Source organism: Ambystoma mexicanum (assembly GCF_040938575.1).
Source record: "Ambystoma mexicanum isolate Mex_15411 chromosome 12 unlocalized genomic scaffold, UKY_AmexF1_1 Mex_chr12_unloc.1, whole genome shotgun sequence".
Taxonomy (NCBI): domain Eukaryota; kingdom Metazoa; phylum Chordata; class Amphibia; order Caudata; family Ambystomatidae; genus Ambystoma; species Ambystoma mexicanum.
Window position 1 is genome coordinate 2,855,769 of NW_027182322.1, and position 10,897 is coordinate 2,866,665.

At 46.2% G+C, this 10,897-nt stretch overlaps 2 non-coding genes across 2 annotated transcripts; both read left to right on the top strand.

Moving 5' to 3' along the window:
• The first annotated feature begins 4,284 nt into the window (after positions 1–4,284).
• On the top strand, positions 4,285–4,356 carry TRNAH-GUG (transfer RNA histidin (anticodon GUG)). The gene has a single exon. It is a non-coding gene; the product is annotated as a tRNA-His (tRNA).
• Positions 4,357–9,002: 4,646 nt separating this feature from the next.
• TRNAH-GUG (transfer RNA histidin (anticodon GUG)) lies at positions 9,003–9,074 on the top strand. The gene has a single exon. It is a non-coding gene; the product is annotated as a tRNA-His (tRNA).
• Positions 9,075–10,897: the final 1,823 nt, after the last annotated feature.

A 10,897-nucleotide genomic window follows, 5' to 3' on the forward strand; every position in this document is an offset into this window, starting at 1 on the left:
TTATAACACTGCCATTTACGTCAATAACCACTAGCTTGATTAAGACATATGTATTGCAGCGACAGTATTTCCCAGTTACAAATGGGAATAAAAACAACATCCGCGAGGGATTGAACCAACGACATTTAACTGATGTTGCCAATGGAGCGCGTTACAGAGAGCGCGAGGTCCCGCCTTTACAGTCACACGCTGATGATAATACAGATGTTTAAATAAACAGGCATATCTGTGGACTTGTGGTCTTTCTACATTGGGACTCATAGTCTAGTCCTAGGCTATTGTAGGCACTGGCGTATCTTTTAGTGGAATGAGAGGCATTCTGTAGTCGCGGGAAAGGACCTTTCAAGTCAATCTGATCTGTATTGTCCTGTGAAAAAAAGCGTTCTTAGACACAGTGAGGAGTTTTTGGGGATAATGGGAAAATCATTTCCAACTAAATGACAGGAATTTCTTAGTCCAATCATGAGGTGTGCTAGGCTTTTTTATACTGTGGCGGAAAGAGAGAGAGTATAACAGTCATTATAAATAAAGGGCCAAGGAAGTGACAGTTTATGGAAGGAACAATTTGCACATAGTTTTAGAATGTGGTCAGGAGGAGGACAATGTGCTTACACATATGAAACATTAGAAGGTAGACATTATGGAAGCACATATATTTCTTTATTTTTATTGTATTTGGGGAGAGGGGGTTAATATAGCACGTCCAATGTGGAAAAGTGCTTTCCATAGCACCTTGCAGGTGGGCGACATCCAGAGCTGTGCAGTAGCCACCCATGCCCCAGACGTCAAAGAGAACAAGAAGTTACACATGTTGGAAGTGAGGGTGAGACATTGAGGAGATATGATCCCCCTATGAAGCCGAGAAAAGGAGGAGGCGTGAACGTGCATCCATGTATGCAGATGAGAAGGGAAGGAACATTGGTCATGCATCCCTGCATGAGGGTGAGACAGGGAGGAGATATGATCCCCGTATGAAGCCGAGAGAAGGAGGAGGCGTGAACGTGCATCCATGTATGCGGGCGAGACAGGAAGGAGCATTGGTCATGCATCCCTGCATGAGGGTGAGACAGGGAGGAGATATGATCCCCGTATGAAGCCGAGAGAAGGAGGAGGCGTGAACGTGCATCCATGTATGCGGGCGAGACAGGAAGGAGCATTGGTCATGCATCCCTGCATGAGGGTGAGACAGGGAGGAGATATGATCCCCGTATGAAGCCGAGAGAAGGAGGAGGCGTGAACGTGCATCCATGTATGCGGGCGAGACGGGAAGGAGCATTGGTCATGCATCCCTTCCCGAGGGTGAGACAGGGAGGAGATAAAATCCCCGTATGAAGCCGAGAGAACGAGGAGACATGAACGTGCATCCATGTATGCGGGCGAGAAGGGAAGGAGCATTGGTCATGCATCCCTGCATGAGGGTGAGACAGGGAGGAGATAAAATCCCTGTATGAAGCCAAGAGAACGAGGCGGCATGAACATGCATCCTTGTATGCAGGTGTGACATGTAGTCATCATGAACATGCATCCCTTTATAAGGACATAACATGGAGGACGCATGAACATGAATGCCTGAATTTTATGGTGGTGGCCTTCGGGTGATTTGGCGCGTGCAATTGGTGAAGAGCACTTCTCCTGCGCAAAAAAATAAATTTACTATTAGCACCCCGGAGGGAGCCTCTGCAGTTCTTATAGGGAGAAAACTCTGCAATGGAAGGGGACAGGGTCAATAACAGCTGTAAACTCTCACAAGACCATCACTGCTCTCACACTTTCCTGCTCTCAGGCTGGCGGGCCATTATCGGCCCTGGCTGCCGCACCATTGCCAGGTTTGTGTAACTATATTATTTCTAATTGGCTCCACTTTGATGACTTTCATTTGGATTCTGACTTGATTATTGAGATCTTAAATAAGTGACTGGGGATCAGGTGTCCACTTATTCTCATGGATAACATCACAACCAAGCTTTAATTCAAACATGAGTCATGACATCACAGATGGAGTACAGCTTATGATAGAGGTGGAACGTCACATTGTAGCACCCCAAGTAGCTCGCTGTGATCGTATTGTGGTTAGTACTCTGCGTTGTGGCCGCAGCAACCTCGGTTCGAATCTGAGTCACGGCATTGCGGTGAGGCAATGTCACGGCAGTTGGGCAGATATTTTAGAATTTCCATTAATACATTGGCAATCTCTGTGGAGGACTGAAACAATTCGATATGTCCTGTTACTGTTATGAACCTTTTGTTTCTTTAATGCTCTTTGCACACTTTTTCATCGGGTGACTGTAATGTATTTCAACCAAATCTAATTAAGAGCGCATTATGTGGTGACATTTGCAGTACATGAAACATTATAACTCTGCCATTTACGTCAATAACCACTAGCTTGATTAAGACATATGTATTGCAGCGACAGTATTTCCCAGTTACAAATGGGAATAAAAACAACATCCGCGAGGGATTGAACCAACGACATTTAACTGATGTTGCCAATGGAGCACGTTACAGAGAGCGCAAAGTCCCGCCTTTACAGTCACACGCTGATGATAATACAGATGTTTAAATAAACAGGCATATCTGTGGACTTGTGGTCTTTCTACATTGGGACTCATAGTCTAGTCCTAGGCTATTGTAGGCACTGGCGTATCTTTTAGTGGAATGAGAGGCATTCTGTAGTCGCGGGAAAGGACCTTTCAAGTCAATCTGATCTGTATTGTCCTGTGAAAAAAAGCGTTCTTAGACACAGTGAGGAGTTTTTGGGGATAATGGGAAAATCATTTCCAACTAAATGACAGGAATTTCTTAGTCCAATCATGAGGTGTGCTAGGCTTTTTTATACTGTGGCGGAAAGAGAGAGAGTATAACAGTCATTATAAATAAAGGGCCAAGGAAGTGACAGTTTATGGAAGGAACAATTTGCACATAGTTTTAGAATGTGGTCAGGAGGAGGACAATGTGCTTACACATATGAAACATTAGAAGGTAGACATTATGGAAGCACATATATTTCTTTATTTTTATTGTATTTGGGGAGAGGGGGTTAATATAGCACGTCCAATGTGGAAAAGTGCTTTCCATAGCACCTTGCAGGTGGGCGACATCCAGAGCTGTGCAGTAGCCACCCATGCCCCAGACGTCAAAGAGAACAAGAAGTTACACATGTTGGAAGTGAGGGTGAGACAGGGAGGAGATATGATCCCCGTATGAAGCCGAGAGAAGGAGGAGGCGTGAACGTGCATCCATGTATGCGGGCGAGACAGGAAGGAGCATTGGTCATGCATCCCTGCATGAGGGTGAGACAGGGAGGAGATATGATCCCCGTATGAAGCCGAGAGAAGGAGGAGGCGTGAACGTGCATCCATGTATGCGGGCGAGACAGGAAGGAGCATTGGTCATGCATCCCTGCATGAGGGTGAGACAGGGAGGAGATATGATCCCCGTATGAAGCCGAGAGAAGGAGGAGGCGTGAACGTGCATCCATGTATGCGGGCGAGACGGGAAGGAGCATTGGTCATGCATCCCTTCCCGAGGGTGAGACAGGGAGGAGATAAAATCCCCGTATGAAGCCGAGAGAACGAGGAGACATGAACGTGCATCCATGTATGCGGGCGAGACGGGAAGGAGCATTGGTCATGCATCCCTGCATGAGGGTGAGAGAGGGAGGAGATAAAATCCCTGTATGAAGCCAAGAGAACGAGGCGGCATGAACATGCATCCTTGTATGCAGGTGTGACATGTAGTCATCATGAACATGCATCCCTTTATAAGGACATAACATGGAGGACGCATGAACATGAATGCCTGAATTTTATGGTGGTGGCCTTCGGGTGATTTGGCGCGTGCAATTGGTGAAGAGCACTTCTCCTGCGCAAAAAAATAAATTTACTATTAGCACCCCGGAGGGAGCCTCTGCACTTCTTATAGGGAGAAAACTCTGCAATGGAAGGGGACAGGGTCAATAACAGCTGTAAACTCTCACAAGACCATCACTGCTCTCACACTTTCCTGCTCTCAGGCTGGCGGGCCATTATCGGCCCTGGCTGCCGCACCATTGCCAGGTTTGTGTAACTATATTATTTCTAATTGGCTCCACTTTGATGACTTTCATTTGGATTCTGACTTGATTATTGAGATCTTAAATAAGTGACTGGGGATCAGGTGTCCACTTATTCTCATGGATAACATCACAACCAAGCTTTAATTCAAACATGAGTCATGACATCACAGATGGAGTACAGCTTATGATAGAGGTGGAACGTCACATTGTAGCAGCCCAAGTAGCTCGCCGTGATCGTATAGTGGTTAGTACTCTGCGTTGTGGCCGCAGCAACCTCGGTTCGAATCCGAGTCACGGCATTGCGGAGTCACGGCATTGCGGTGAGGCAATGTCACGGCAGTTGGGCAGATATTTTAGAATTTCCATTAATACATTGGCAATCTCTGTGGAGGACTGAAACAATTCGATATGTCCTGTTACTGTTATGAACCTTTTGTTTCTTTAATGCTCTTTGCACACTTTTTCATCGGGTGACTGTAATGTATTTCAACCAAATCTAATTAAGAGCGCATTATGTGGTGACATTTGCAGTACATGAAACATTATAACACTGCCATTTACGTCAATAACCACTAGCTTGATTAAGACATATGTATTGCAGCGACAGTATTTCCCAGTTACAAATGGGAATAAAAACAACATCCGCGAGGGATTGAACCAACGACATTTAACTGATGTTGCCAATGGAGCACGTTACAGAGAGCGCAAAGTCCCGCCTTTACAGTCACACGCTGATGATAATACAGATGCTTAAATAAACAGGCATATCTGTGGACTTGTGGTCTTTCTACATTGGGACTCATAGTCTAGTCCTAGGCTATTGTAGGCACTGGCGTATCTTCTAGTGGAATGAGAGGCATTCTGTAGTCGCGTGAAAGGACCTTTCAAGTCAATCTGATCTGTATTGTCCTGTGAAAAAAAATGTTCTTAGACACAGTGAGGAGTTTTTGGGGATAATGGGAAAATCATTTCCAACTAAATGACAGGAATTTCTTAGTCCAATCATGAGGTGTGCTAGGCATTTTTATACTGTGGCGGAAAGAGAGAGAGTATAACAGTCATTATAAATAAAGGGCCAAGGAAGTGACAGTTTATGGAAGGAACAATTTGCACATAGTTTTAGAATTTGGTCAGGAGGAGGACAATGTGCTTACACATATGAAACATTAGAAGGTAGACATTATGGAAGCACATATATTTCTTTATTTTTATTGTATTTGGGGAGAGGGGGTTAATATAGCACGTCCAATGTGGAAAAGTGCTTTCCATAGCACCTTGCAGGTGGGCGACATCTAGAGCTGTGCAGTAGCCACCCATGCCCCAGACGTCAAAGAGAACAAGAAGTTACACATGTTGGAAGTGAGGGTGAGACATTGAGGAGATATGATCCCGGTATGAAGCCGAGAAAAGGAGGAGGCGTGAACGTGCATCCATGTATGCAGGCGAGAAGGGAAGGAGCATTGGTCATGCATCCCTGCATGAGGGTGAGACAGGGAGGAGATATGATCCCCGTATGAAGCCGAGAGAAGGAGGAGGCGTGAACGTGCATCCATGTATGCGGGCGAGACAGGAAGGAGCATTGGTCATGCATCCCTGCATGAGGGTGAGACAGGGAGGAGATATGATCCCCGTATGAAGCCGAGAGAAGGAGGAGGCGTGAACTTGCATCCATGTATGCAGGCGAGAAGGGAAGGAGCATTGGTCATGCATCCCCTCATGAGGGTGAGACAGGGAGGAGATATGATCCCCGTATGAAGCCGAGAGAAGGAGGAGGCGTGAACGTGCATCCATGTATGCGGGCGAGACGGGAAGGAGCATTGGTCATGCATCCCTTCCCGAGGGTGAGACAGGGAGGAGATAAAATCCCTGTATGAAGCCGAGAGAACGAGGAGACATGAACGTGCATCCATGTATGCGGGCGAGAAGGGAAGGAGCATTGGTCATGCATCCCTGCATGAGGGTGAGACAGGGAGGAGATAAAATCCCTGTATGAAGCCAAGAGAACGAGGCGGCATGAACATGCATCCTTGTATGCAGGTGTGACATGGAGTCATCATGAACATGCATCCCTTTATAAGGACATAACATGGAGGACGCATGAACATGAATGCCTGAATTTTATGGTGGTGGCCTTCGGGTGATTTGGCACGTGCAATTGGTAAAGAGCACTTCTCCTGCGCAAAAAAATAAATTTACTATTAGCACCCCGGAGGGAGCCTCTGCACTTCTTATAGGGAGAAAACTCTGCAATGGAAGGGGACAGGTTCAATAACAGCTGTAAACTCTCACAAGACCATCACTGCTCTCACACTTTCCTGCTCTCAGGCTGGCGGGCCATTATCAGCCCTGGCTGCCGCACCATTGCCAGGTTTGTGTAACTATATTATTTCTAATTGGCTCCACTTTGATGACTTTCATTTGGATTCTGACTTGATTATTGAGATCTTAAATAAGTGACTGGGGATCAGGTGTCCACTTATTCTCATGGATAACATCACAACCAACCTTTAATTCAAACATGAGTCATGACATCACAGATGGAGTACAGCTTATGATAGAGGTGGAACGTCACATTGTAGCAGCCCAAGTAGCTCGCCGTGATCGTATAGTGGTTAGTACCCTGCGTTGTGTCCGCAGCAACCTCGGTTCGAATCCGAGTCACGGCATTGCGGTGAGGCAATGTCACGGCAGTTGGGCAGATATTTTAGAATTTCCATTAATACATTGGCAATCTCTGTGGAGGACTGAAACAATTAGATATGTCCTGTTACTGTTATGAACCTTTTGTTTCTTTAATGCTCTTTGCACACTTTTTCATCGGGTGACTGTAATGTATTTCAACCAAATCTAATTAAGAGCGCATTATGTGGTGACATTTGCAGTACATGAAACATTATAACACTGCCATTTACGTCAATAACCACTAGCTTGATTAAGACATATGTATTGCAGCGACAGTATTTCCCAGTTACAAATGGGAATAAAAACAACATCCGCGAGGGATTGAACCAACGACATTTAACTGATGTTGCCAATGGAGCGCGTTACAGAGAGCGCAAAGTCCCGCCTTTACAGTCACACGCTGATGATAATACAGATGTTTAAATAAACAGGCATATCTGTGGACTTGTGGTCTTTCTACATTGGGACTCATAGTCTAGTCCTAGGCTATTGTAGGCACTGGCATATCTTCTAGTGGAATGAGAGGCATTCTGTAGTCGCGTGAAAGGACCTTTCAAGTCAATCTGATCTGTATTGTCCTGTGAAAAAAAATGTTCTTAGACACAGTGAGGAGTTTTTGGGGATAATGGGAAAATCATTTCCAACTAAATGACAGGAATTTCTTAGTCCAATCATGAGGTGTGCTAGGCATTTTTATACTGTGGCGGAAAGAGAGAGAGTATAACAGTCATTATAAATAAAGGGCCAAGGAAGTGACAGTTTATGGAAGGAACAATTTGCACATAGTTTTAGAATTTGGTCAGGAGGAGGACAATGTGCTTACACATATGAAACATTAGAAGGTAGACATTATGGAAGCACATATATTTCTTTATTTTTATTGTATTTGGGGAGAGGGGGTTAATATAGCACGTCCAATGTGGAAAAGTGCTTTCCATAGCACCTTGCAGGTGGGCGACATCTAGAGCTGTGCAGTAGCCACCCATGCCCCAGACGTCAAAGAGAACAAGAAGTTACACATGTTGGAAGTGAGGGCGAGACATTGAGGAGATATGATCCCCGTATGAAGCCGAGAAAAGGAGGAGGCGTGAACGTGCATCCATGTATGCAGGCGAGAAGGGAAGGAGCATTGGTCATGCATCCCTGCATGAGGGTGAGACAGGGAGGAGATATGATCCCCGTATGAAGCCGAGAGAAGGAGGAGGTGTGAACGTGCATCCATGTATGCGGGCGAGACAGGAAGGAGCATTGGTCATGCATCCCTGCATGAGGGTGAGACAGGGAGGAGATATGATCCCCGTATGAAGCCGAGAGAAGGAGGAGGCGTGAACGTGCATCCATGTATGCAGGCGAGAAGGGAAGGAGCATTGGTCATGCATCCCCTCATGAGGGTGAGACAGGGAGGAGATATGATCCCCGTATGAAGCCGAGAGAAGGAGGAGGCCTGTACGTGCATCCATGTATGCGGGCGAGACGGGAAGGAGCATTGGTCATGCATCCCTTCCCGAGGGTGAGACAGGGAGGAGATAAAATCCCCGTATGAAGCCGAGAGAACGAGGAGACATGAACGTGCATCCATGTATGCGGGCGAGAAGGGAAGGAGCATTGGTCATGCATCCCTGCATGAGGGTGAGACAGGGAGAAGATAAAATCCCTGTATGAAGCCAAGAGAACGAGGCGGCATGAACATGCATCCTTGTATGCAGGTGTGACATGGAGTCATCATGAACATGCATCCCTTTATAAGGACATAACATGGAGGACGCATGAACATGAATGCCTGAATTTTATGGTGGTGGCCTTCGGGTGATTTGGCACGTGCAATTGGTGAAGAGCACTTCTCCTGCGCAAAAAAATAAATTTACTATTAGCACCCCGGAGGGAGCCTCTGCACTTCTTATAGGGAGAAAACTCTGCAATGGAAGGGGACAGGGTCAATAACAGCTGTAAACTCTCACAAGACCATCACTGCTCTCACACTTTCCTGCTCTCAGGCTGGCGGGCCATTATCGGCCCTGGCTGCCGCACCATTGCCAGGTTTGTGTAACTATATTATTTCTAATTGGCTCCACTTTGATGACTTTCATTTGGATTCTGACTTGATTATTGAGGTCTTAAATAAGTGACTGGGGATCAGGTGTCCACTTATTCTCATGGATAACATCACAACCAACCTTTAATTCAAACATGAGTCATGACATCACAGATGGAGTACAGCTTATGATAGAGGTGGAACGTCACATTGTAGCAGCCCAAGTAGCTCGCCGTGATCGTATAGTGGTTAGTACTCTGCGCTGTGGCCGCAGCAAACTCGGTTCGAATCCGAGTCACGGCATTGCGGTGAGGCAATGTCACGGCAGTTGGGCAGATATTTTAGAATTTCCATTAATACATTGGCAATCTCTGTGGAGGACTGAAACAATTCGATATGTCCTGTTACTGTTATGAACCTTTTGTTTCTTTAATGCTCTTTGCACACTTTTTCATCGGGTGACTGTAATGTATTTCAACCAAATCTAATTAAGAGCGCATTATGTGGTGACATTTGCAGTACATGAAACATTATAACACTGCCATTTACGTCAATAACCACTAGCTTGATTAAGACATATGTATTGCAGCGACAGTATTTCCCAGTTACAAATGGGAATAAAAACAACATCCCCGAGGGATTGAACCAACGACATTTAACTGATGTTGCCAATGGAGCGCGTTACAGAGAGCGCGAGGTCCCGCCTTTACAGTCACACGCTGATGATAATACAGATGTTTAAATAAACAGGCATATCTGTGGACTTGTGGTCTTTCTACATTGGGACTCATAGTCTAGTCCTAGGCTATTGTAGGCACTGGCGTATCTTTTAGTGGAATGAGAGGCATTCTGTAGTCGCGTGAAAGGACCTTTCAAGTCAATCTGATCTGTATTGTCCTGTGAAAAAAAGCGTTCTTAGACACAGTGAGGAGTTTTTGGGGATAATGGGAAAATCATTTCCAACTAAATGACAGGAATTTCTTAGTCCAATCATGAGGTGTGCTATGCTTTTTTATACTGTGGCGGAAAGAGAGAGAGTATAACAGTCATTATAAATAAAGGGCCAAGGAAGTGACAGTTTATGGAAGGAACAATTTGCACATAGTTTTAGAATGTGGTCAGGAGGAGGACAATGTGCTTACACATATGAAACATTAGAAGGTAGACATTATGGAAGCACATATATTTCTTTATTTTTATTGTATTTGGGGAGAGGGGGTTAATATAGCACGTCCAATGTGGAAAAGTGCTTTCCATAGCACCTTGCAGGTGGGCGACATCTAGATCTGTGCAGTAGCCACCCATGCCCCAGACGTCAAAGAGAACAAGAAGTTACACATGTTGGAAGTGAGGGTGAGACATTGAGGAGATATGATCCCCGTATGAAGTCGAGAGAAGGAGGAGGCGTGAACGTGCATCCATGTATGCAGGCGAGAAGGGAAGGAGCATTGGTCATGCATCCCTGCATGAGGGTGAGACAGGGAGGAGATATGATCCCGTATGAAGCCGAGAGAAGGAGGAGGCGTGAACGTGCATCCATGTATGCGGGCGAGACAGGAAGGAGCGTTGGTCATGCATCCCTGCATGAGGGTGAGACAGGGAGGAGATATGATCCCCGTATGAAGCCGAGAGAAGGAAGAGGCGTGAACGTTGCTCCATGTATGCAGGCGAGAAGGGAAGGAGCATTGGTCATGCATCCCTGCATGAGGGTGAGACAGGGAGGAGATATGATCCCCGTATGAAGCCGAGAGAAGGAGGAGGCGTGAACGTGCATCCATGCATGCGGGCGAGACAGGAAGGAGCATTGGTCATGCATCCCTGCATGAGGGTGAGACAGGGAGGAGATATGATCCCCGTATGAAGCCGAGAGAAGGAGGAGGCGTGAACGTGCATCCATGTATGCGGGCGAGACGGGAAGGAGCATTGGTCATGCATCCCTTCCTGAGGGTGAGACAGGGAGGAGATAAAATCCCCGTATGAAGCCGAGAGAACGACAAGACATGAACGTGCATCCATGTATGCGGGCGAGAAGGGAAGGAGCATTGGTCATGCATCCCTGCATGAGGGTGAGACAGGGAGGAGATAAAATCCCTTTATGAAGCCAAGAGAACGAGGCGGCATGAACA